The sequence below is a fragment of the Xyrauchen texanus genome, chromosome 14, assembly GCF_025860055.1.
Source record: "Xyrauchen texanus isolate HMW12.3.18 chromosome 14, RBS_HiC_50CHRs, whole genome shotgun sequence".
Lineage (NCBI taxonomy): Eukaryota > Metazoa > Chordata > Actinopteri > Cypriniformes > Catostomidae > Xyrauchen > Xyrauchen texanus.
Genome location: NC_068289.1, coordinates 44,513,065 through 44,535,987, shown reverse-complemented (window position 1 = coordinate 44,535,987; position 22,923 = coordinate 44,513,065). Strand labels below are relative to the sequence as shown.

General features: G+C 37.2%; 1 protein-coding gene across 2 annotated transcripts in view; it reads left to right on the top strand.

Moving 5' to 3' along the window:
* Positions 1-22,923, top strand: part of LOC127654789 (double-stranded RNA-specific editase 1-like) — a 197,289-nt gene that overhangs the window by 126,116 nt on the left and 48,250 nt on the right. For both annotated transcript variants that reach the window (XM_052142213.1, XM_052142212.1), the window contains exon 3: positions 5,541-5,589. The gene's annotated coding sequence lies outside the window, so the exon portion shown is untranslated. The remainder of the gene's footprint in view (positions 1-5,540; positions 5,590-22,923) is intronic.

Sequence of the window (22,923 nt, the reverse complement as noted above, 5' to 3'; positions counted from 1 at the left end):
AGCAAGAAAAGAGCAACAGTGCCCCCATGTGACCCAAACACTATACAGTATATATATATAATGTCTTTTTGTCGAGGGTACCCAGGATGTTCAATTCGGATGGAGCACCATACTAAAATATTTTGACAGTGTTTCCTGCAGCGCAATTCAGCAGCAGCACTGCCCCCTAGTAGGGGCTGGCCGATACGTTTTTTCCAGAGCTGATAACGATTATTAATAATGAAGGAGACCGATAACCGATATTTGGGGCCGATATACATTTGCAGTAAAAATGTACACTAACACAAACTCAAAGCTTCCTTTAAATACCTATGAACATGTTTTTAATGAAATACAATGCAAAACAGATCATTTCAATGTTAGGTTTTAAGGGTCCTTTCACACTGGCAGTTTAGTTCGAAACAGAGAACGTCCGCATGAACAATTGGTAATGCGAAAGCTGTCATGCGGATCGGGGTGCTCACTGCGGTACCGAACACGAGACTACCTGTAGGAGGTGGTCTGAGTTCGGTTGCAATGGAACTTTGCCGCAATTAGTGTGAATGTGAAAGCAACTCGTTCAGGAAGTGAAGTAACCTGCGCATGCATTTTAGCTGATACCGACATCATTCGTTTCGACAACGCACGAGGATACACACATTCCTGAAAGTCCCAAAAGAGTAATGACACCACAATGACATACAAGTACAATCAACACTATAAATACTGTCTGTCTATCTAAGCACCTTATAAATACTATATATAAATACTAGTATAGGTTATAAATGTAGGGTATAATAGGAGATGACAGTGGCGATAACTTCACCTTGGACATGAGCGTGAGTAAGCGTGCAGTGTAAACAAAGATGCAAATGAATTCCTTGCAATCAGCGGTCTCCTCAAAAAACGCTGTTTGCGAGCAGCTGCAAGCCGCCTTCCCCTGGACATCTGATGAGTTATGTCATGAAGCGCACATTTACGCAGTTGTCGTTCACTCTTCTGTGCATAATGGCACCAAAAAAAAACTAAAAGTATGATGAGTCGCATTGTGTTCACCATGCATGTTCAATGGAATCAAGTTAGTTTGAAACCAGACCAACGCTGTGGGGCGCACAGGGAACAATCGCACATGGAATTGGACCGCAGCAAACGTGCCCAGTGTGAAAGCCCCCTGAAAAATACTGGGGAAACAACTAGGGATGCACCGAAATGAAAATTCTGGGCCGAAACCGAAAATCCAGGATGCACTTGGCCGAAAACCGAAACCGAAATTTTTACCTATTTAAAAAAAAAAAAAAATGTTGTGTATAATTGTATTAATTTTATACTTTTTCATTAATTTCATGAATTTAATTAATCTGAATTGAAAAACTACAAACCAATAAAATAAATCACACTTTTATTGAAAGTAACACCAAAATTGGACAAAAAATATATTAAAACTATATTAAATATTATTCTTCTTTCAGTTCTGTAAAAATCTAATTTTACAGATTTTATTAACAATTATCCAAATAATGTAAAGTTTTAGAAAACTATTATATGCAAAACAAGAGTCAAGTAATGAACTTAGCTAACATCTTTCAAAAAGTTTAAATATGCAACAGTAATTTTAATTAAAACAACAGGCAGAACAGAATGGCAGAGGGCCTCTATTCCACTGATCATATATATAACTATAATATATAATTATATATATAGATCAGTGCTCTATTCTGTTTATGTAAACGTATTTACACTTTAAGTGAAAATGATTGTGCAAAACAGCAGTAATTGAACTAAATCCAACCTCAACTGTAAACGACAGATGTATCCTCAAGTGAAGAACAAGTGTAATGTAATTGCTTTACACATCATATTGGACCGCTTTCTATTTAACTACAAGTGACAGGTTTCTCTCCAATTTTCTGACAGTCTCTCCTGTCAGAAAGCTCATCAAGAACATGAGATGCTGCACTGAACAGTCTCTCACACTCTGTGCTGGTGCTTGGGCAGATAAATACCTGTGCGCAATCCGCGCAAGCAATGGAAAGCGGTGTTTGTTTATGCGCCCGTAGTCAAGGAGATTGCCGCTTCTGGCGTAGTTCAGCTATATGTCTCAAGTTGTGGTGTAGCTGCGCTAGTTGTGACATTTTCCTGTAGAATCTCTTGCTGTACTCTGTATATATATATCTTGAAAGTTCTGCTGAACAAACACTGCAGATCGCAAATTTGATGTCCTTATCAGAAACTTTGAAGAATTTCCACACCGCTGACATGATCGGCCTTTGTTTGGTAGCGCTGTGATAAGGGCTACATCGATCCAGATTGAAATCTGAGCACTGAGGGGCGGGGCGAGGAGGTATATATTTTCGGCTCATATTTTCAGCCTTTTTTCTCTTTCGGCCGAAAACCGAAAGTGCCGAAAGTCATTTTCGACCGAAAATTTTCGGCGGCCGAAATTTCGGTGCATCCATAGAAACAACTTATCAACATTAACTCCACTGTAAGTGGAAGGAGCTCTTAGCAGCATTTATTTTGAATCGAAACTTTAAATATATATAAAATAATGAACTAAACTTTTTTTTACTGTAAAAATTAAAAAATGCTAAATAAATAAAATCAGTAAAACCAAAAAATCTGAACCCTTCCCTCCATTGTGTCCCCAAAACCCCCCAGTACTCCCAATTCAACAGTACCAAGTTGTAGTGCAGAAATCACAGTTGTTCTGCATGCTCTCCTGTGAAGACAGCTCCTTTTTCTCATATATTGCGGTCACGTCAAAGAAAACACTCTCACTTGGCATGGAGGAGGGTGGTGAGCTGAGATATATTTGTGCTTGTGGAGCAAGTAACTTCAAGCATGCTGTGTGTGTAAGTTGGTTTCAATTCTATGAATGTTATGCATTAACATGTGATAACAGATGAGACTCAACGTTATTGGTGTTGACACTCTTCATGTAGCTTGCTGGCTAGCCCGTTTAGTCAAGTGAAAAAAGGGCAACAGGATTTTATTCACAACGGAGGTGAAAGATTTAATGCTAACAAAGTTGCTGTTATGTTTGCCAAACCTCCTAACGTTGGTTAGCTAGCTACCGCTATTAATGCTAATGCCATCATCAGCTATAACATGTAAAAACACCAACTCATACAGGCGAGTACAGACTCATTCTGATTCTTTTATTTATTCGCCTCACCAAACAACAATGTTCTAAGAATAGCCATGTTAGCGTGAGGATTCTCTTCTTCGACATTTAGTAAAACACCACAGGTCATGTGATTTCAACATGGCGAAACACATTGAAGGGGGTGACCCGCACCATATAGAATAACATACTTTTTATAGAAAACTGTTATGCGTACGGTCTTCATCGCATGTGAGTGTACACCATTTGGATCAAGCTTCACAAAAACACAATTAATTTGTTAATGTGTAAAACTTTTTAAATTGACTCCAAACTACTGAATGTTCCTTCAATCAAAAATATCTGCTCTGTCGAAATCTGAAATGATCTCATCATTTAGCAACAGGCTGCTGAGGGCACTAAATGCACTAAATGAGATCTAAAAACGGTAGGCATTTTAAAAATATCTCAATCGATTTTTCTTGGAAAGAATGGTGTGGAAAGGAGGAGGGTGGGGCCAGGTCGTGATGACACACCCCCAGCCCCTAATCAGGCTAATTAAGCCGACGAGAGGGATAAAGGCCGCTGGAGGTGGCAGTTCTAGAGAGAGAGATAGAGCTACAGGCAGCTGCCCTGTATGTGTTTATGTTTGTGTGTTTTTGTTTAAGTTTATTATTAAACTTTATTTATATTGTCATGCTGGTTCTTGCCTCCTCCTTTCCCAATCCTAACCTTGTTACAAAAGGTCTTATTTGGAGCTCTTCCTTAAACTGACCTTAGCAGTCCCTGTAAAGGTCAAGGCACATTTTTCATATGTAGTTCCCTGCTGGTTTCCCAGCAACTTACTGCTCTCACTTTACTGTGGTTTGAAGATAAATTCACAGAAATGCTGTGTGCTCCTCAGTACCTCAGTTGGTGTTGAACTCTCACTCCTCCAATAAGTGAAAGACATAATTTATATGCTTAACAACTTCCTACTAGCTCCTCAATAGGAGCTGTTCAAACAAAATACACGTATGTGCTAGAAATGGCGTGATGTGGCCATTTAGCCAGAACATCTCTGCATATTCTCAGTGAACACATGGAGGCTTTTAGGGTTTGAGAAACATGCTTTAGGGAGACTTTTATTGGGTTGCTGTTTTATGTTTTCTTCTATAAAACTTCCTACTGCAGCTCTTGTTTACATTCGAATGCTAAAATAGGCATTCAAATTTTGGATGTGTGCCAAGCACTGCATTCTTGGGCTAAAACAGATGCAGTGCAACGAATATAAAAGAACGGCGATGTCTTGAGCCACATTTTAAAGGTTGAATTTCCTTTTAAATTGACACAGCCTCTAAAAAAATGCATTGCACGAGACGCTGAATAAAACAGCGAGACACTACACAATGGTCAAAGATGGATGAGTTTGGTATGAACGGCCCCCAGAGGTTGATGTCTTTGGCCGTGGTGTCTTGACTATACCTTGCTCTCTTATCAGCGTCTTGCTGCATAAGCATTTGGTACGTACATACAACTGTATTTGATGAAAAACACTGTGATACCGGCAGTATTACGAAGCTTGAGTCTATGGCACCAGTATAGACTACTGTACCACGACGTTAACATAGAACCATCTATTGAATCATTTCTTTTCTCATTTTACTTGATATTTGAGAATATGAACTGGCTAAATCTTTTGACTTTATCATTTTATTCACATTTGTTTAGCAGCTTGATATGTTCTTCACAATAAACAATTGCTACAACGTGGTGCTGATTGGTTCATATTGATTTGTTGTGCCCTCTAGTGGACATAGGAGATAACAGATATCTTGTAGATTTCTCCCCCTACCTGAAATAATGTCTTACAAATTTGGATACAGTTAGAATTTGGTAATATATCAGTGACCATTTTTAATTGAGCTTCTCAGCAATGTTGACAGCCTTACTGTTATTCACTTTCTTTTCCTCTCCTTACCCTACATCTCCTTGAGTCTCTTGTAATTCCAAGCCATTTCTCTCTCTTCTTGGCCAGGAATCTCTGTGGATTTGGACTGAGGGACTGTTATTTTTCCTCTTCATATAAAAACCCCAGTTTTATTCCAACTCTGACTTTTATGAGGGACATTGCTCTCATATATGTGACAGTGCTTGGAGTGACACGTCACCTGATGCATTTAGCATACCCATTAGGTCATATTTTTAACGGTATTCAACTACAGGTGAAGATAATCAGTAAATTGGAATGTTAAAAGCCTATGTGGCCCGATGACGTGATTTAGGGGACTGAAATCTGCCAAAACTTGAGATTGTATCTAAATGCTGAAGGCAGTGTCAGAGTGAATAGAGTATCTGTAAAGTGAGGTGGAATATATGCACAGAGGTAAAGACCTTTTGAGAGGTTGGTCAGACAATGCCTGAGATTTTATAACTATATTTGGTAATCAATGCTCTTTTCTTTCTTTCTTCTGTGTAGGTTCTCTGATCAACCAGGAGTGATATTTTGACTGCAAGTGGAAAACAAGGTGTGTACGCTTTACATTTATTTACTCCCAATACACAGGGCTTAGTTTACTATAGTAGTTATCTTAAAGTCAACATTAAATCAAGTGTGCATGCGGGTGCATTTTCAATCTCTCCCCTTAGATCGGGACATTTGTGCAACTCATAGAATAGGCACTGACTGCACAGAAAAATGCCAGTTTCGGAATTTGTAGTTATTTACATGATCTGCTTCCATATTATTTGAACTTTAATAAAGATATAACGCATTAAATATAACTGCATTTAAGATGTAACATCAGGGTGTTTCCTTTAAAGATGCTTGACACACAAGTTTTGCTTCAGCGGATTGGAGTGGCAGCTCCACTTATTCCACAACGAGAGTGCTTCTGTATTTACTTTGTATTTTTGCATTATAATTCCCTCATACTTTGCGATCTACATCACCTGAAGCTGTTTGGAAAGTTTAGAGTGCATTTGGACTGTGATCTGTGTAATTCTTTCTATCCCAAGTCAGACGCGAGCTGCAGTGCTGCTCTCATCATTAGAGTTTAAAGTGATCTCATGTTACTTTCAATTAGATCAAATGACAATTCGACAACTAATGAAATTGTTTTTTATTTTACATTTTTTATTGTCGATGCTTTTTTATAATGTCGACCAATCGTTTAAGCCCTGTTATGAAAGTAAAATGAGTTGAAAACAGTGTTTCATGTTGACTTTAAGGAAAAACATTATTTTAGTGTGGTCAATAATGGAACACTGATGGGGGTCCCAACCTAGTGTTTTCCAAGGTCACTAATTTCTGTTTGTAGGTCTGACACATTTCAGGTAAAGACAATTTGCATTTGTTTCGAACATTTTGCCCCTACAGCCAGGGGCAGACTGGGAAAAGAAATCGGCCCTGGATTTTACATAGAAATGGGCCCAACTGTCCTTCTCTGCATATCAAGTGTATTCTGCATAGATTGAGTGTATTTGAGATCATGATGTAATTCCAGCTCAATCCTGTAGAGGGTGCTGGAGAGCTGAACATTTAAAAATCTCTTTTAGACCCATATTCAAGTATCCAGTATCTTGGATTTCTTTGCATTATCAACTCTCAAAAATAAATGTTATATGAGCTAACTTTTAATTTTTTTTTTATGTTTGCAACCATGTTACCATAAATTAGGGCATGTTTGAGTGCAGTTTAAAATAGTTTATTGTCTAGAAACAAACATTATAAAAAATTAGTAACACTTTAATGTTCTATTTGTTACAAAATAGTAAATGCATTAGGTATCATGAACTAACAATGAACTATATTGTTGTTCACTATGTATCTTGGTTAATGTTATTAAAATAATATTGTTAATTAATTGTGCATGTTCATAATGCATTACCTAATTTTAACATATACAACTTTTAATATAAAAAATATACATTAAACAAGTTGAATAAATACTGTAAAAGTATTGTTAATTGGTAGTTCATTGCATTAACTATTAACTAATGTAACTTTATTGTTAAGTGGTTCCAATAAAATTTATCAAAGTAAAAAAGCCAACATGGATCTTTCGGTTGTAGCAATAGTGCGACAGAGTTAGATGGTCACAGACATTTGATGTGTTTACAGCTAGCTATTATTCATGCTATGTTAATATGTTGGATAATAGTTTCTCTTTAAAGAACATGGAATTTGCACAAATAATGGGACACCAATTTGTACACAGTTTGTGGAAAGTGACGTCAAATCTGAATTATGGCCACAGGATGGCGTAAGAGGTTTTGTTTTCAAATCTTGAGACTACAGCTGAGATGAAACATATGAACAGTTGCATCAAGAGACAGTTTACAGTACTAGATTACTTTATAGAAATCATTATAGATATCATTATATTAATCATAATGACACCAATTATAGTTACATTTAACAATGTAGTCATCAGTGCTGGTTTCAAACTGTCTTTTTTGAGTTCTGTCTTTGGGTAAGCCACTCTTCTGTTTTTCCCAAAGAGTTTTAGAAGTTGCATGGATGCATGTTTTGTTTGGGGGGAAAAACTGCTTAAACACAGCTGGGAATGAGTGTGGATATGTCGTCTCTGATTTATTCTTTTTTTTTTTTTCACTGTCTTGGTTACTTAAAAATATCCGTCCAATGCCAAAGCATTGTATAAAAGTTATTTTCTCTCATCTATATATATTTTTTTCCCCTCAGCTTGCCATCCTTGGTGATTTTAAAGGGGGTCACTTCATGTGAAATCAAATTGTCCTCGATCTATTGAGTTCAATGTACTCCAAACACATATTGTAACTTTTTAGGATTCAAAACTTCCCCCACAGTCCAAAAAAGACCATTTACTGAAGCCAAGTTGCATACTTTTGCAACTTTCTGATGCCAGGCAGATACAGGTAGAAATATGTTTGAACACGTCTGCCCATTTGTGTCGATGACCAATTTGCTACTGAAACCTGGCCGAGCATAGTTTAATAGGGGGAAACGTACAATTTTGGACATAGCTAAATATTTTGGGGTTTTGTAATTAAAGGAATATTCCGGGTTCAATAGAAGTTAAGCCCAATTGACAGCGTTTGTGGCATAATGTTGATTTACCAAAAAAAATTATTTGACTCATCCCTCCTTTTCTTTAAATAAAACTTAAAATGGGAAGTGTATGGAGCCAGTTTTTGGAGGGTTTAAAGGCAGGAATGTGAAGCTTATAATTTTATAGAAGAACTTACATTAATTCTTCTTTTATACTCCTGTTTACTGAAATTAAAAAATTGTTTACTGATTGGCCCCATTCACTTCCATTGTAAGTGTCTCACTGGAACCCAAAAAGGGACAGTCAAAATGTTTTGTGGTAATCAACGTAATGACACAAATGCTGTTGATTGAGCTTAGCTTGTAATAAACCCGGTCCCTTTAAAATTATTTAATATAAATCAACAGACTGTCAAAATGAACTTTTGATGTATTATTTTAGTTGTTGACTTAGGTCAAAAAGAGGTGAAACGCACCAAAATCACCATTTTATGCTTTTAAAACTTGCTACTTTTCATTCAAGATTAATTTTATTTATTATATTAGTTGAACTGACATATTGGAAACAATTTACAATAAGATTCCTTTTGTTAAGATGAACTAATTATGAACAATAATTTTACAGCTTTAATTCATCTTGGTTAATGTCTATTTTAATATTTGCTAATACATCTTCAAAAGTTGTATATGTTAACATTAGTTAAAGGAATATGCTGGGTTCAATGCAATTTAAGCTCATTCTGCATCATTTGCGGCATTATGTTGATTACCACAAACATTTATTTCAACCGTGACTTACAATGCTGTAAACGAAAACCTCAAAACGACGATTTAAGCAAATTTACAGCTCAAATAACACATGAGTTTTAACAGAATAAATAATGTAAGTGCTTTTATAAAATCATATTTCTGTCTTTGCCATGGTCATCTGATGAACTGAACCCTGGCCCTTAATTGGCTGAATGTGGTGTGATGTTGCAGTGCCTAGGCTGATAAGACCAGACTGTTCTTGCCTCAGGATGGTTAAATAGAAGGATGATAAAAGTACGAAAACAGAATTCTAGCGCGTAATCTCCAGTGTTCTCTGTTTACACAGTGTCTAACCTTGCAAGCTTCTTTGTAAAGCTCTACTAGTGTCCTCTCTCTCCCCCTCTCTCTCCCTCTTACTAAGTAGCAAAGCGAGAGGAGGGGGAGTAGAGTATAGAGATGGTGTGGTAGAGCACAGAGAGGGAAGGGTTCTGGCAGCTCCTACCTTCACTGAGTGGTTCAGAGATATAGCACAGGACAGTGCAGGCAGGTAACGTCCTCTCTACAGTTCGGGTCATACCTGGTCATGGCCCTTGTTTTGGACACAGCACACTGCATGGGGGCCTACTACTGTCTCATTAGGACCAGATTCAAGCGGAGGCGCAAGAAACGGTCAGAGCGCAAAGGTCAGAACTCTTTCTTTTAAAAAAGCCAGGCGTAGTCGCCGATCTGTGCACAGAAGAGCGTTATTGTCTTTTTAACGTGCTTTCTTTAATACATGTGGTTAACATGTATCTTAAAGGGTAATTGAACAATATCAAGATATTTGGTAAAATATTTGGGTGAATTGCTAAGAGAAAGTTTATGTCTTGTGTCCTGTAACTGGTCTCAAATGGCAAGTTTTTTATTTATTTATTTTTTGCCATGTGAAATCACCTATTTGCCTGCATTTTACAAGTTCATTTTCAGTAAGCTCACACTGGAATTGTTTAAATCTGCCGTGAAGTGAGCAACATGTGTGTGTCTGATGAATCACCATGGTGATGAGCTACACAAACAGGAAGAACGAAGACCGCTTGAGCAATCCTACAGCAAGAATCTTAGGCTGAGTTTGTCAAGATGACTTCTTGTAAGCTTTCATCCCTTAGAGCACTTTTCACTAACAGTGATTGCAAAGCTTTTTCTATTAAAACGTCGTTTTGAAGGTCCTTTTTTACATTGATATCTGAGAATGTCGTGGTAAAGACATATTCCCTTTTATCTAGGTTTGAAGTATTATTTAAAAGGATAATTTTCCGTTTGCACAGTCAGCAGATTTTATAGAACGATCTTAGGTGGGAAGAAATGAAAGCACGAAAGTTAATTAACTGCAAATTGGGCCGGTAGGTAATGACATCAGAGTTTGTGAATGTGTCGGTTTGAGATCCACATTGATTTAATTATGCTAATTTCAGTTTCCCTGCCAAGAATCTTACTTGAGGACTTTTGAAAGTTTTCATCTTTTTGGATGAATGTGTGTAATAACTGTTGTGCTTGGGGAAGTTACTTGGTTTGAGTGTTGAAGTAGAAAATATATATTTATTTGTCACTTTATTGTTATTGTTTTTTTAGTATGTGGACAGAAAATAACTTTTGCTATCACACAAAATCACAAGAAAATGAGACAGATGGCAACGTGACTTTGTTTCAAAACTTACAGTGGTGTAGTTCGCTGCCTTGCTGTCTACTACATACATAGACAGCTGACCTCTAAGGCCACATCCATCAACACTGATTAGTTTCCTTTTAAGATATGTGGTTTTGTAGTGTGTTTTTGAAACATTCCTTTCTTTACTGGAGGAAAGCGGCGTTCTAGTGTGGAGGATTGGGGTAAACGTATCGCAATCAATGCAAATTAAAATGTATAAGTGTGGACGTGGCCTTAGAAGACAGCTCACAGAACTGTTTCTTAGCCTGTCCAGTAGCAGGGTGAGCAATTCCAACTGTTGCAACTTATAACGTAATAATGCGTAATGTAATAACTACATATAATGTGTAAATGTAATATTCTTCTCAAAACGTAATAAAATTGTGAGCGCATAATCTAATAATGTTTTTCATATGATGCAATAGGTATTATAATCTAAGAAATTTATTACATTATGAATTCATGTAAGCAACTCATGATGTAATCACAGTAAATAATGTAATATGCATGTGAAACAAAGCCTAAAGTTTATAATAATTTCCTCTTAACACAAGATATGAGCAAAAAAAACATAATATATACAGTATATATACACCAATCAGCCACAACATTAAAACCACCTGCTTAATGTTGTGTAGGTCCCCCTCGTGCCACCTAAACAGCGCCAACCTGCATCACAGAATAGCATTCTGAGATGGTATTCTTCTCTCCACAATTGTACAGATCGGTTATCTCAATTACTGTAATCATGAATATCAAATTCATAAATAAATGTAATCATTTTGTGATTGTTACCTGCTCCATCATTTTGAGTTGCTTTGAAGTGTTCCATTTTTTTATGCTTATTTGTATTATCACTTAAAGTTACTGGTTTTAAAGTGTTTTTTTTTTTTTTTTTTTTTTTGCTGTAAGAAGTCATCCTACTCTAACATATTTTGTAAATGTGTGCTGAAATGTTGTTAATTGAAAACAAATACAGAGTATAATATACAGAACTGTATGCATAAAATGCAATGTTCAGCTAGTGTGTTAATGATTAGTCCATTTATACATGCAGTACATATACTGTGTATAAAAAATAGTCTGGCCCTGATCTGGACTCCAGATTGGTTCTATCCGGACAGCAAAACATCACACAACAAGAACCCCTTCTAAACGTTAGCGAATTATATTAGAATAGGTTCGGAAAATATAATAAATTGTTTTGTTTTGAAAATTAAGACAATATGACAATTAGTTTTTTCATTTAAATGTTTTTGGTGAGTTCATAATGAAAAAATTCTCAAAAAGTAATAATATTGTGAGCGCATAATGTAATTTAAACTTAAGGTTTCTTTTTTTTTTTTTTTTGCAAAATTAATTATGGTGTTATTTATGAATAGAATTTTCAGGGTTCTCTTGGATCCTTAAAATGTCTTAAATTCAGTTTTCCAAACCTAGTCATAAAAAGTATTAAATGATTCAACAAAATCTTTATCATTTAAAGAGGTTTTAAATTTGGAGACAGGAATCGTGATACGACCTAATGTGATTATCAAACTTCAAAAGAATACGATTTAATTAAATAAATGCATGCGCTGCATCCTTCAAAGTGAAAACACGGCACTGTTGTATTTTCTCCAAGCACATGGGGGCTTGTGAGTGTTGAGTGTTTTAGCAGTTCACAGTCATTAAGTAATAATATCGGAAATTTATGAAAAGCTATCACTAAAGATCAACTGTTGATGATGTAGAGTTGATGAAATATGACAATTTGTACTTTTATTTGTTTATATAATACGTTGTAGATTATTGTAGGAGTGCACATTTTATTTCCTTTATCTGTTTGCTATAAACAGTGAAGCGCAAACATTTCAAAATAAGAGTCCCCGGCGTAGTTTAGCCTTTCAAATGAAAAGTTCAGCGCTATGTAGGCCTATTAAATCCCACCTGGTTATTAGTATTTTGGTTGCACCATAAACTGCATCTGGAATTTAATTAAATCTGGATTATTGTAGCCTCTGTCTGGCCTTCCACATCACAGGACGGAAAGACTAAGAACATTTAATATAAGCTACCAATTAAAAAAAAAATACTATTGGCAGATGAATTGCCTTTCAACACATCATTGTATCAGCAAAATCCAATATTGGTTGACCTCTAAATTTTATTTATTTATATAAGGTACATAACCAATTTTAATGTGATATATTTGTGGAAAACATGAGTATTTTAAACTTTTTTAGACTGATTTTATTGGTATGGGGATACAGAATTAATGTTCAGGTCTTAAAAAGGTTCTTAACAGTCTTACATTACATTTTGCACTCACAATGTTATTACATTTTGAGAATTATTACATTTTGAATATTTACTACATTTAAATTAAAATATGTGCAGTTATAGACTTGATTCATGCTAGCACCATCTTTGGGAATGACAACGAGGCTGTAAGGGATAGACTTACCATTTCTTCAATGGCACACACGGTATAAAGCTGTAAAAATCCTCCGCTGCCAGGGGCGTTGCTAGGATCTTGATACATTGGGGGCTTAGCCCAGTCCCCACCACCCACCCACCCCCGCCCGCCTGCCCGCTTTTGGTAACTACTTCTTCTACTCATAGGCACATAATAATAAGCAATAATAATATAAATGGGGGGTCTGGGGGACCTCCCCAAGGAAATGTTGGCCATTAAACACTTCATTTCCTGCATTCAGGTGCATTTTTTTAGCATTTTAAATGATAGGTAAAAAGATAGAATGCTTTATTTGTAGAACTGACAGCTATTCACAGAAACACAAATAAATAATAGGCCTACATGAATATTAAATAATTAATAATGTATCCTGAATTTTACTTGTAACATTGGATAATGGGAAAAGGTAGAGGTGACTTGTTGAGTCAGTGACATGCATCTAATTATCTATTAATCTAACCAAATTAACCTCAAAAACATGAAGTTTAGTACTGTTTTCCGAGCTCACTCATTTTGGGATTGTAGCCGAGGCCGTTTGCTGGCCTCAGGAGGTGGAGGACTGCCGTCTTGACGGCGCTTAAAAAATTGCCGGATACCCATTTTTACATTAGACGTTTGGGCTAGTGAGTGACGGATGAATCTTGATGCAGTCTGCTGCTTCCTGCTGATTGGTCAACAAGACAGCACGCTGTATATAGCTGGTAGTAGTCAATATCGATGCACGCGCATGGAGCGCATTATGAAAGACTTCGTCTTACGTTTAAACAACCTATGAAACTATTAATGAACAATATGAAACTAAAACGACATAAGCTTAATTTAAAATGGCTTAGGAACTATCTATTTAGAGGTGGATAAACCCACTTTGGAGGTGGGTAAACGCTATTTCCGAATTTTGGGAGGTGCGTAAACGGCGTTTATGTGCGTTTAGCCTCCACTACATCCCTGAATAACGTTAATTTACACATCGTGTTTCAATCGCCAAATCAGATGTCATCTACATTCCTCACGTCACGAGAAACGGATTATGGCTCACAAAATGGATTAGCTATAGGCGAAATAGTAAGGTCCCACGTACTTTATATATACAGTACATGTTCTGCATTAATACCACAGTGAGTAACTTGCAGGGCTAGTAAGTTAGACCAGGGTTTGCTTAAGAGCCTTCACCGACCTGAGCTTAATGATGAGGGAACGGCGCCAGTAGATAACTCTTCTTGCCTCCCTCGTATCGTTCATGACTCCTTATTTTACTTTTTAAAAAGTGTCAAATGTCCATAATAGCTACCACCAGAAGCCACAAACAACAATGACAGTCAAGCCCTAAACTAAAGCTGTAAGTTAACCGATGACTCTTTCAGGCTCTCTCCTCTGGTGCGCACTCTAAATACAAGCATTCTGTAACCATAGTAACTTTGATCTGCTTGAACACATTTTAATCGTCTTTAATACATGATTCCGAAGGATAGATTAAAAGACCCGGTACATTTTTTTAAATAAATACAAAGTTATTAAAAAATAATAATAATTATCAATAAATTCAATTTTTTGAGATCCGGGGCTATAAAAAAAACATCCGCCCATGTCTAACGACGCGCCTGCTCACAACCCCTAATGCTGCCTGCCAACTTAAGATGGCTTTGTCAAACCTGTGAGTTTGTCTCCTCTTATCTGGCCCCAGGTGCCGACGAGAGGCAGAAAAACTGCCTTTTCTTAGCATGATTTCTCTGTGCTGTAATTCCCTTACTCATGGGGCTGGTTGGCCTGCATTGTGTCAGTACAGTCTCTTGTAGCGCTGCTGAAACTGATGTTTAGCTGGCTGTGAGGTATCTTTGACTTTGTGTCACTCATGATTCATGCAGCATTAGTCATAATTGCACGTTTAGGAAGTGGGTGGGCCTTGAAAATCACAAACCTGATGTGGTGTTTGTTAAAGATGAAGTGAACTAAAAAAATTGAATTTTGTCTTTCTTTTCTCCCCCTCATGTTGTTCCAAATCTGTATGCTGTTATATTTCTGTAGAACGGAAATGAGATATTTTGAAGAATCTTAATACAGCTCTTGTCATACTATGAGAATTGATAGTGATTATGGCTGGCAAGCTCCAACAAACACAGAACAATCACAATAAAAGTAGTCCATATGACTCTTGCATTGTATTCAGAGTCTTATGCATCTATACAGTAACTTTGTTTGAAGATCTGATGGAAAATTATATATATAAAATTATAATTATATATATAAAATATTCACTGATAATCATGGATTGATTTATTTTTTTCACGTGCTGGTCGAGAAAGTCAGGGCCGCTTGCAGACAGTGCTGATGACGAAATTTGCGTCACGCATAATGTGCGCGATCAGCTGCTTAATGTGGAAAACTGAAGTATACTTGACCTTAACGTAAGCTTCAGTGGGCAGAAAGATTTTCAGTGAATAACAAGTTAAATTGCAGTCCGTTCCCCACACAAAGCTGTTGTATTGCTTCAGAAGACTTGGAATATAACGCACAAGTTGTACAGTACATACTAGTTTTATAGTCCATTTTTGTTATTTTTAGAACTTGAGATTGCATTGCAAGAGTGAGAAGATTCATCATAAATTTGTCCTTTTGTGTTTCACTGAAAAACTAACAGCATAATGGTTTGGAACAACATGAGGGTGAGTAAATAATTATGGCTATAATGGTAGCCCGGGCAGAGAATCCATACAGTTGGAATAATTTCCTCTGTCTGTCTTATGCACTCATGTCATTTAAAACGTCCCCAGTGGGCTGCTGATGACACGTGCAAGAGATTTCTGCCCAGCCAGCAGACTGGAGGAAATGAGGCTTCTCTGATGGAGTGAATGGATCGTGCACTGTCTGATGATCATGCATCTGGGGAAGATCACCATTGCTTTATTATATGCTGTTTGCTGTATGAACACGCATAGCAACTTTACTGTGAAGAACAGAGATGTATCTCTTTTTAAGCTTGAAACATAATTCACACAATTTCTTACTCCTTGCAATTGTGCCCTGTTGAACATGCATAATGTGTACTTTTGCATTGCTTAAGTGGTAACAAACCTCAGTATTCAAGGGAGTAATAGTTACCTTCAAATGTCTATGTCATTAAACCAGATATGTTCTGGTAAATAGCTATAAGCATGTTGATATTTTAACTAAATTGCTCAGCAATATTCTCTTCAGACAGTGAAAGACAGTTAACCGCATGTTAATGTTTGCTATAGTGCACCTTGCTTTATCACTTAAGCGTTGCCGTCATTTTTAAAGTGATACCATTTGACTTTTCTTTGCTTATCAATTTAATTTTTACAGTAAACTGTTGAGTTGAGTATGCGTGATGTGGTTTGTTGGTAAAGTGTCAAACTTACCACACTGGTCTGAGCGGAATGTTAGAGCTCACTTGGAACATGCGTCTGTTTTCATCATAATAAATAGTGCCAACACACTTTGCTGATTAAGACAAGTTTTAAACTCCAGCCAATAGAAGACAGAGACACATTCACAGTGCTCTTGCACTCCAGTCTTATAGAGAATTAGTTGGTAACACCAGCATGACATTATGATGGAATAACTAGCCTTGATCAGTATGCGGCGGTGGAGTGCTCGCAAGGAAATGTCTTTTGTTCTGTGTTGGAAGTGTGTGTGTGTGTGTGTGTGTGTGTGTGTGTGTGTGTGTGTGTGTGTGTGTGTGTGTGTGTGTGTGTGTGTGGAGACAGTAATTGAGCCGCTCTCAGAGGAGCCAGTGATATGCTGAAGTCATCGCTCCATCTCTCAGGCTCATTAACTGCAGGTTTGCAATCTGAATGGCTGCTAATGTTTGTTTAATAATTCTTAAACAAGCTGCCCGCCCATATCTAACACATAACATCTGCCAATGCTGAGCTCTCATAGCCGAGCTCCACATTTACACTGTCAACCAATTCAGATTTTTTTTGTATTCATTTTTTTGCACAGATATCTAGCACAGATCGGATCTTGTTGCAGGCGAGTAAACCGCAAAAACACTATGGGATAGGATTTTTTGCATCTGATCTGAGCCGCTTCCAAATGTGGTTTAAATCAGATACATATCCAATATCTGGACATCTCAACTGCGTCTAAACACTCGTATTTGATTCTCCTTGTATTTTTGACATGATAGAAATCTGTGTGCATTTATGAATGAATGAATGAATGAATGTTATATTTATATAGCGCTTTTCTGACACGACACTTAAAGCGCTTTACATACTGAACAGAGGACTCTCCTCAACCACCAGTGTGCAGCATCCACCTGGATGATGCGACGGCAGCCATAGTGCGCCAGTACGCTCGCCACACACCAGCTGTTGGTGGAGAGGAGAGAGAACTTGTACAGTGCATCTGGAAAGTATTTACACTTATGTACATGTGATTTTTTTTTTGTGAGAGTTTTGAGGAAAATAATGAATTTAATCCATTTTCGAATAAGGCTGTAACATAACAAAATGTGGAAAAAATGAAGCGCTGTGAATACTTTTCGGATGCACTGTATATTGCCAATTCAGGGAAGGTGATATTTAGGGGGACATGATTGATAAGGGCCAATGGGGGGAATTTGGCCATATTGGGATTTTTAGTGACCACAGAGAGTCAGGACCACGGTTTAACCTCTCATTCGAAGGACAGTACCTTTTTATTGTCCCTGTCACTATACTGGGGTGTTAGAACCCACATAGAACCCACCTCCTTCTAGCCTCACTAACACCTCTTCCAGCAGTTTTCCCCAGGAAGTCTCCCATCCAGGTACTGTCCAGGCTCAACCCTGCTTCAGTGGGTAACCAGCGCTCCAGGGTGATATGGTTGCTGTGGCAACCGGGTGATATGTGTACTGTATAACAACGTTATTCTGGAGAGACAAGATGTTAGGCAACGTGTAAAATGTGAAGCACGCATTTCAAACTTGAAAGGAAATGAGTATAAATCAATATACAAATTGGAGAAATCTCTGTAAGTCTATCAGACAGTTTTACAGAATGCTCAAGGATGATTGTGTGCACACATATTTTACCATAATGAGGAGGATATCAATAATTATGTAGTTAAATTACATGTTCAGAATTAGCAAAATGCGAAAGCCTCTAGTGTTTCCAGAAGAGAATATCTGCAAAAGAATGAATGTTTTAGTTTATCCCTAGCCACGTGTACAGGTATATTCTGAATATATGTATACTCTATGGAGCATATAACGTTCTTTTTGGAAAACAATCATAAACAGTATAATTAATTATCTGTATCAGTGATGACAGGCAGCGGGCTCAGTTGTGAAGTCATCCCTTGATTGTGCTTGAAGCTAGTGAATGAATGTTTGCATGGGAATGTAAAATAATGGTATGTTTGTTGCCATTCTTGTTAATCACTTATCAGGACTAGTACTAAAACAATACTAAATAGTGCTCGCTGACAGCGTAGTGTCTCGGTAAACACATTCAGTTATGTGAAATATTAGATATGGTCGAAAGATCGGATCTGAGCTTTAAGTCTTGCAGTGTAAATGCAGCCAATAGACGCTGTCTCTCTTTATCCCATTTTGCTTTCTTCATTTATTTTTCCTTATCTCTTGTTCATTCTTTTTTTATTATTTATTCATTCATTTTGTCCATTTCTTTCTTTCTTTCTTTCTCTTTTTATTTATTTGTTTCTTTCTCTTTTGTTTTTTTTAATTGTTTGTTCTTTCATTCATTCATTTTGTTCATTCTTTTATCTGTTTTTCTTTCTTTATCTCTTTTTTATTTTGCTCTTTCTCTTCCTTTCTGTCATTTTTGCATTTGTTCACTCATTCTTTTCTTTTTCCATTTTGCGTTCTTTTGTAAAAAAAATGAGTCTCTCTCTTGTTCGTTCTTTTTCTTATTGTTTGTTTATTCATTCATGTTTTCAACTTTCTATCTTCTTTCTTTCTCTCCCTCTATCTCTTTTATTCTTTCTTGCTGTCTCTTTCTTTGTTTTTTGTTTTAACTGTTTCTTTTGTTTATTTTAGTTGTATTTTCTTTTGTTTTTTGTTCTTTTTTCATACTTTTGTTCACTTGCCATTCTTTCCATCATTTGTTAATTCATTAATTTATTAATTGGTGGAGTTAATGGGGAAACAGCTGAGGCTGTGTTGACAGTTTTTCTTTTTTTTTTTTTTTTAAGCACGGTTCTGTCTGCCTGTCCATCCACCTTATCACTAGTGGTCAACCAATAAATCACAGAGGCCGAGTAGTTTGGCTGATATTTAGTATTTCTAAATGATCTGAGTTGGCTGATTAATTTTCCATTTGGGCCAATACATTTAAGCTGTGACTGTGCCGAGTTCGCCTGGTTGCACGTGAGTGAGCCGTCTGAGACATGTAAATCTACCATCTAAAACACCAAAAATCTAATTTTTAAAGAATATTTTATAATTTTTACAAAGTTAAGTTTTGTGTGATAGTTTGAGTAAATGTAATGCTAAATAAAAGTGAATTACCTTTTTAGATTTTATTAACTTATTTATTTTTATCTACATGTCATGTACTATTATATGAAATCGTGTGATGTATCGACCACTCTGCATTTTGGATATCGCGTCAGACAATTAAAAACAATTGTGGTCGACCTCTACTTATCACCCTCTGATGTTTCTGATACTCAACTCTACTGCCTGTCCATCAACGCTACCTTCAAATCTGCTAATAACCCAGCCGCTGGGTGTAAAATTCAGTGTTTAGTCTGCTCAGGCATATACACACACACACACACACACACACATACACATACACATGCAGCGCTACCTTCCCCCTGTGGATATTGGAGTAACTGACCTGGCCTTGAATTAGGAATACAGTGATAGTCATCTGTTGTGAGTAGCGGGGCTGCTGAGGCGAGGAGAATAGGCTGGGAAGGAGACGAGCCGAGAGAGAGAGAGAGACAGACGAGAAAAGACAGGATGATACATAGTGCTGAGTACAGCAAACCTTCCCTGCCTGTCCAGTGTAGCTTGAGAGAGCTGAGGATTAAACAGGCACACATACACACACACACACGCACTGCATGACCCAGTTAGCCTTTGCTGGTAAATGTTGTAACTGCACCTTCTGGGCTCAAAAAGATTCTTTCTCAATTGAAGGCCATTCAAAAGTAGCCATGCATTCTGACAAAATATTATTCATTTATTTTTTGCAAGCAACATGTACATTGCAAATTTTTCATTATTTTGTTAAATGGCTCTCTGGAATACTTGACTCTGATTGGTCAGTTGCACCATTCAGTGGATATTTCTGAATAATGACTGGATATCAGACCGGTCATCTGGGTATTGCGAGTGATCATTCCAACTTTTAGTATTTCCCATTGCGATCTCTACAGTAAGCTAATAAAATAATTTAAACTCAAATCAATATTTCGTGTCCAGTTATTTATTTGACAAGAAGTTGTGTAATCAGCAGAATAGCGAGCAGTCAGATGGCCATTTTCTCAAATGAAACACTAAAAGGTTAATCAGAACTCGCCGCCATTGGTGGAGTGTGTGTGTGTGTGTGTGTGTGTGTGTGTGTGTGTGTGTGTGTGTGTGTGTGTGTGTGTGTGTGTGAGCGTGTATTTATCACTTTGTGGGGACCAAATGTCCCCATAAGGATAGTAAAACCCGAAATGTTTGACCTTGTGGGGACATTTTGTCGGTCCCCATGAGGAAAACAGCTTATAAATCATACTAAATTATGTTTTTTGAAAATGTAAAAATGCAGAAAGTTTTCTGTGAGGGTTAGGTTTAGGGGTAGGGTTAGGTTTAGGGGATAGAATATAAAGTTTGTACAGTATAAAAACCATTATGTCTATGGAAAGTCCCCATAAAACATGGAAACACAACAAGTGTGTGTGTGTGTGTGTGTGTGTGTGTGTGTGTGTGTGTGTGTGTGAATGGGACACAGTGTAAAGTGCTTTGGTAACCTCTAAGGTTAAAAAAGCGCTATATAAGTGCAGACCATTTACCATTTAACTCAGACAGATCTCTTGTCATATAACATAATTTCAACTCAAATCAATATTTCATGTCTATTTATTTATTTAAACATGGTGGACACTCTTTTGAATATACAAATTGAAGAAGCACCAGGGGTCTAATTGGTCCATTAGAGTCGAGAAAGTCCTCAGACATTGAGGTAGGAACCGCTGACTTGGGCTGAGAGTGGTCTAAATTTGGGTTAATCATACAATTAAGATCCCCTCCTAATATAAGACAGTGAGTGTCTAAATTCGGCAGATGGGAGAATAGCGTAGTCATAAAAGCAGGATTATCATAATTAGGTGCATAAACAATGGCTAATATGACAGGTGTCTGGTAAAGAATGCCAGATACTATTATATAACACCCACCGGGATAGGAAAATACTTGATGTGGGACAAACTTTATCCGTTTGTGTATTAAAATTGCAATGCCTCTAGATTTTCTATTGAAAATCGAATGAAAGACTTGTCCAATCCATGGCTTGCGAAGCCTGACCTTGTCACTAATTCTGAGGTGAGTCTCCTGTGGAAAACAAATATCTGTAGACAAGTTCTTCAGGTGCAAGAACACCTTTGATTGTGATCCAGTGTTTCCAGCTATTCCCTCTGTGTTCACTTTAGGACTAATCGTTTATATTGTTGTAAAGATGGAAAAAAAGAGAGAGGAAAAAACATCTGAGACGTACCAAACGGGGGGGATAAGAGAAGATGAAGGAAAAACAAACCCTGTAATAATTTACAGCTCTGATGCTCATCTTGTTGAACACGACGAGAAGCCAGAACATCAGTTTACACAACCGATTTACCATGTAGAATTGTCAACTAAATAGAACACCCTAGCAACCATATAGAAATCCCCTGACAACCACCCAAAACACCTAGCAATGTAGCAGTGAGTTTACACAGACCAGCACCACAGATTTAGTTGTCTAATATTGTAAGTAAGCTCACATTCAAATTAAATATTTGTATTAGTGCAAACTCCTGTATGTAAGGCACTATTTATAAAAATGTTTTTATTTTAAAGCTGTTTTGAAACAATATGTATTGCAAAAGCGCTAATTGAATTGAATTTGGGTGTTTGAAATGTGCTTATGCTGGCCGTGTCCTTGTGATGGTCTTCTATGAGTTGCCAGTTGTTTGCAAGTACATGTCTACTGATGACAGCAGTCTCATTTATCAAGCCTCTGATATCAGGAGCCACTTTATCAAAGTGTCTGGTCACAAGCTTTTGTACAGGAAATTCTAAATGTGTCTGCGTTCTAAAAACCCTGTAATTTGTAGCGAGGTAAAAATGAGTGTTGGCAGACTAATTCAAATCTGGTATTGGTCATTAAAGTGCTGAAATTCAATAATGGAGCACGATGTTCTCGGCAGTGCATGGTTGCCATGGTACCAGTCTAGTGGAGGGGGGTTGACTGCTCTCTGGGTGCTCTAAGGTGGCTGCGCTCATCTTCCCAATATGCCCAGCCCATCAGTTCTAATCAGGCAGAGCGACAGCCTGCCCCATCCGCAGGGACCCCTCTCCATTAGATGCTCAGCCGCCCAGTGTCCGCCGCACGTGTAGGCCATTAAGGATCGTTACCTGGGAGCAGAAAGCAGAATCCATGTTGGACTAAAGACTGGACGGTTTGCACAGAAACAACTGTGGGAAAACATGATTGACGAATGTGTCTAATAATTAAAGGGACCTCATTCTACATTTGTAGCACTGGATGTTTTTATTTATTTTCTCTCTGAAGTCCACTTACCGGTATGTTAGTCAAGGGTTCTTATACCAAAAACAGTGATAATTTACTTTCTTAAAGGGACAGTTCCCCCAAAAATGAAAATTCTGTCATCATTTACTCACCCTCATGCTGTTCTAAACCAATGGTGACCAAAGCTTTCGTTCTGCCTTGCATCTCCTTTTCTACAGATGTAAAAAAGTAATGGGTTTGGAACAACAT